This window comes from Lepisosteus oculatus, chromosome 16 (genome assembly GCF_040954835.1).
Source record: "Lepisosteus oculatus isolate fLepOcu1 chromosome 16, fLepOcu1.hap2, whole genome shotgun sequence".
NCBI classification, from domain to species: domain Eukaryota; kingdom Metazoa; phylum Chordata; class Actinopteri; order Semionotiformes; family Lepisosteidae; genus Lepisosteus; species Lepisosteus oculatus.
Window position 1 is genome coordinate 7,175,925 of NC_090711.1, and position 5,915 is coordinate 7,181,839.

The window sequence follows — 5,915 nt, forward strand, 5'->3', positions numbered from 1 at the left end:
CATCTTTAATTTCCATCAACCAAATTCAGTCTGCAGAAAAGCTTGAATTTGGACAGACTTTGTACTTTAACAAATTCAAATGAATACGATTCGTTTTCATAACTGGTAGGTATCCAGCATTTCCCATATTACTTTTCCAAGTGTGTAGAAGACCTGAGACTGCCTTTCTTCTTCTATCGTTTCAATATAAGATACTGGCTGTTCATTTTAAATGACTCCATACACAGCAAACCTCTTTACTTTAAAACTGCACTTACGTTTACTGTAGTTACTGTATCTCAAAGTAATGAGAAATTAATCAATAGCAAGTTGATTACTGTACTTAACCTTAATAAGCTTTTCCTACGTTAATATTAGAATTACTTGCAGCAGCCATCATTCCATTCCTACTACAACATTCCTATCGTAGCTGAAACCTAGGCTGGGTACACTAACAAAATAAGGCGGCAGGATAATAGCAACTGGGTAAATTGCAGACCACTATATGTTTAAAGTATACAATTTGCTGAAGTCATTGAAATAGGACAATTTTAAAATGTAGTCATTTAGACCAGACTAACTAACCAACTAAAGATCTGTATAAATCTCGGTGGGTTACATTCCTAAAACAAAGATCAATAACTCTATCCCCACATTTCTCATTTGCATCACTTTCTTCCTCCCTGTCTGGTAAGGTTCCAGTTTTCAGCATGCAACTGTTTTCTAGCTTTCGAGTAACTATGTATCTCCACAAGAAAAGATCCTGCATTGGGGAACAGGTAGGCAGGTAGGTTCATTAGGGTACAGTTTTGTGCATCTGTCTCTTTCTCTATAATGCCCCCCCTATATACAGACTGTTTCCATATCTGATATATACGCTTAATGGTTTAAGTTTGATTACGAGTGGTCTTGAGATTAGCTATGCTTATGAAGTCAGAAATGTCAGAGTTTTTTGATCCTAGACTGTCTCATGTGGTGTGAAATGTGACTAAAATGTCTGTTTTTCAATGAAGTATAATTGTGTGTTTGTCTCAGAGAAGCAGGTGCAGTATGTGTGGGGATTACTATAGTGCCTTAATTACTTGTATTTTTACGTGTGCTTCATAAGATAAAGTCCAAAGTTTAGCTGTGCTGCTTTTCACTGAATCCTATCACCAGACAATTCTTTGTCATGCTTACACTCGTTGCCTCTTGAATTCAGGACTGATTTTAAACTTTTCTTTCCAACTTACATGCATGGTCTGAATCGTATGTATCCTAGGCTAGCTCCTAGGCTAACGCCAAACATCAAAGAATCTTGTTCAAGCGCTTTTCCAGTAAGACAACACATTTGAGATAACCAAAGAATGGGTAACAGAAACAAGTGTGCACTGTAGGATCACAGACCAGACTGATCTGGAACACCTGGACAAGGTACTAAACACGGCACTAAACGAACATAATAATTAACACATATTGTATAAGATTGTAGTCTTTATACCCATGATATTTATCACTACAGTCACAGTATGCTTAACATCCACACTATCCCAGGCTCCAGAGCCACAGTTAAAGCAGCGCCGGTTTATCTTACATGACTACATTACTAGGCTCTTAATTTTCAAGTAGCTTTAAGGTCTTGCAGTTCTTGGATGATACAGTTCCATGCCAAGTGCTTTTGAAGCATTCAAATAGGTCTGATTTGGCAAACACAGATGCACACCAGTTATAATCAGACACCTGGATCAGAAGGGCCGCTGTCCGGTTTTAGGCTTAAAAGAACGTATGGGTTGTGTATTTCTCGTGCTGACTGGGAGAGATACGATAGAGGAAAGGAGCACAGATAATGAAGGCTCCAGTCCCATTTGTTCCTTGGGAATCACCAACACATCAACATGTTGATGGCAACGGAGGGACTAAGCAACTCCTTAATAAGACCTTAGTTTATTAGGCACTATAAAAGTTATGATGACTTCAAAATCAATTCGGAATGTGACACATGAGCAGCGAAGGGATCTTAACGTGGATGTAGTTTGAGGCAATAATCAATCTGTAGTGTTGGGAGTACTCATCCTAAATTAACGCAATACTAAATCTCACTCCATTCCTGCGATGCCTATGAGCTTGTGCTCCACGTGTGATGTAATCGCACGCCATTGCACTGTATAAACAAACCAGCGGTTTCAGTTCTTAGCTAAAAAAAATAGAACACGACTAACATGCATCTCAACCACGGGCAATTTGAAAAGGTGGCCTGTTGACCTACAAGTGGTGTCTTACTGAAGAGCTGTCCTCCTTTAAAGCAAAGTTCTGTTGCACGCTTAAACAACATGGCCTGTCAGACTGTTGAGATTTCTAAGCAGTGACCTAATTTCCATTTGTGCCTTTTAAGAAGTACAGGGAGGTCGGAACGAGGTAGACAATGAAGGAATGAAATCTGCGGGCGAAGCGTAGGATGCACAGCTCCATTTCGCTGGATCCCATTTCTTAGAATCTTCACAACTCTTTGCACACCTGCCTGTGGGTTATATTCAGTTGCCATAGCAGCAGTGTGCGTAGTCCACCGTCACCTCAGCATTGCGCACACACTTTCTACTTCTGTAGAAGCAGCGTGGCAAAAACATACGTGAATGAAGGTTAAATGTGCACGACCCCACCAGTCCGCAGCCCGCTTCGGCTACTGTGCGTTTATATTGCACTACCCACGCAACATTGTGCATCTGCACATGATGAAAATAAAACACGTACGTCGGCATTATTTTAGCACAGAGGACAGCCCTGACAGCAGCCATGAATTCAGACAGGATAGTGTTTGCTTTTGTGCAAATGGCCGATTGTTTAATTTCATTCTGATGCGAGTCTGACACATGAGAAAAATGTGGCGTTCAGTACGTCGCGTCCCGCTGAAGAATCAACCTCATTATTTTTAGAAATTTCAATTTGAATATCTTATTGTTCTCCAATGATGCAAATTCACTTTTGGCATTTAAAAAGGAAATATCTTACACCTTTGTGGGCGTTTTATGAAGACAATTGAGAGAGAAGTCAACAGTTACTGCAAATCGGCATTATTATACCCAACTCTAATTTTGAATCAACACAACTTGGACACAAATTTTGCCACAAATTGGAACCGACAACAAACTTAGTGGGAAACTAATTAACAAATTACTTTAGCACCATTAATAACAATTAAATAATCTAGTAAGTATACGTGTTTCGAACACGAACATAGCGTAGTAAAAATGCAAACTGTTAGCTCCCATATCTTCAGATAGGCAGCCACACTTTTTTTAAACGTATAACAGACAAAAAAAAGCAAGAAAAATAGTTTTACTATGTAAACTGTTTACTGTGTAAAAATATTTTAGACTGTGATCAATATCAATGATAAATAATTGATAAAAATACAGCTTAAAAATGATTTCAACTCTAGCAGCTATTAGACGGAATGTATATGAAAGTATTCTTATTATATAAATGGATTTGAGTAAGCTGAAGCATTTTCAAGAAAGTGGAAAATAAAAATAAAAAGAACTCAAAAGACCAAAGACGACTACTAAATTCTACGTTTATGAAGTCTGACTAAATGATCTATGAACATGTGAAACCACACTCCCTATGGACTAAAGCATTTAGTCTAAATTTGAGATTTTCAGCAGCAACAAAAAACAATACAACATCTGAGGAATGAAAGAAGAGAGATAACACAATGCTAGTGTACATCCAACAAAAAACTACGGTTTTCCCAATGGCATTAGAAATGAATTTATACAATTAAGGGACCTTCACTGAGGTCAAATGCAAGCGCTTCTCCAACACCTCGCAAAACTACCTGGGAATGTTAACGGACTGACTCTTCACCACTCAGCACGATCACCCTTCTTTAACAACAGTAAAGAATACAGAACAGTTAACGGTAGTAATAACAGTAAGAACAGTAAGAACAAGCCATTTCTGCCAACACCAAGCCAGGCAAAAGTGAAGGGAAGGCAACAAAGGCATGGATTGTTCAGGCTTTTGAAACAGAACTGCGGAATCAACTACTGAAAATAGCAAAGCAGCATTAATGACAGAATGTTGACCCTAGCCATGCCATCACAACAGTTATTTAATCTCCCGCTTATATTTATGTTAATTCCGCCCAATGTGCTCTTCTAATTGACTGATTCCAACTTACCAAGTGGTGTTCTTTTGGGATTTGTCTCCTGGGGGACCTGGTTAAGTATTTCTTTAGTGATCTTCTCTTTAATGTGTCCAATGCATAGTGTACAAAATACATAAATACAGACACAAACACGAGCACATTTGTATACTGAGAGACATTAAAAATGCTACTGGATGTAATACTGGTGTTGTTCCTTTTCATGCCTCACAGCATATGTAATGTGTAGCTAGTACAAAACAGATGATTGAATTAATAGGTCTGTGTATGTGTACACACAGTTAAAATTAAGGTGACACAGTCGATGGCAGACGTGTGTAGCCATGTTTGAGACTTCACATTCTGGATCAGGGTCACAGGTTCCAATCACAGACAGGATGTTGTTGCTGTACCCCTGAACTAAGCACTTAACTCCTAGTTCTCTAGCCATATAACTAGAGAACTGGGCACTCTTCTGCTCGTCTTTGTCAATGAGAATTTTTTCTTAACTGACTGATCTGATTAAACAAGGGATTTAATTTATTAAGACACCAGAATGAAACTTACCTGGGGACTATAGAAGGAAGACATGCTATAGTGCTCCCTGTGGCTATAAGGTCTAATGATCAAGGAGCTACATAAGAGGAACAAGCCCCATGTTTATGTCAAAAGCCCTTTAATCAGGATGGATTATAATCTAGGACACTTAGAAGTGAAATAAGATCAAATGCACAGAAAACAAAACTATATATTGTAGAACCATGAAAAGAGTAAAGTTAAACTTCCCAAAATCCAACAATATACAGTACTACCCTTACCAACCACAAAAAATACATCAACAAATCCTACATGTAAACACAGGTAAGGATAGTTCAGGTGGGGAGCTGCGTCAGCATGCGTAGGCTGCAAAGGAACAAGAAATAGGTTTATTCCATGCTGAAAAAAAGAAGAAAGAAAGCACAACATTTTGGCTGTGGAGCCTTCTTCAGGTTTTCTTTCTTCTTTTTTTCCCCAACAGGTAATGATAGCGTCATTACAGTTTAAATGAGCATTTGCATGCATTACATACAGGCGCTTCAGTAGGTGTAGCTAACAAAAATAAAGACTCATCACTTTTTTTTCAATCTCTCCCCCATTTTCCAAACCTAATAAAATGGAAGTTTTGCATTCATTTCAGTTTTGCTTCGTTAATTACGCAGCTCCTGTTGATTACTCACAAAACATACCATAACATCTACTCTGGAGCCAAAACAAAGTCCTGTTGCAGAATAAAAAAAAGAGCCTATTTCCTGCATCCCCAGCCACCACAGGTATCAAAGCTCTCAAAAACAGGAAGCCGATGACAGATTACTGTAGCAGACATCACTGGCAGAACAAATGCTGGTGACTTCCGTCTCTCTATGCAGAGAATGGCACTTTATGAATTCAAAACATACAAGCAGGTACTGAAACGCTTGGAGGTGGAGTGAGGTGCAAACAACAATGGTTATTTGCACACACTTTGTCTTCACACTTCTTCCTACATTTATTTTCGACACCAGAAAAGAGGGGTTTTGAGCCCGTATCGGCAAATTAGCTTTTTTACAATCCAAACTCTGTATTCTAAATATATATTTTGACCCTTTAGTCACCAGAAAGCCACTATACCTATTGTGTTTTTTTTCCAAAACACTGATGCAAAAGTAAAAAATGTTTCCTGTCCCTACCAACCTTGTGGAGTCAACGTAGTAAAACAAAGACGCAGGATATTCTAAAAACGTTTTGACAAGCCTGTTTTTCACTGCCTTTTCACTTAACACACACAAAAATAGGC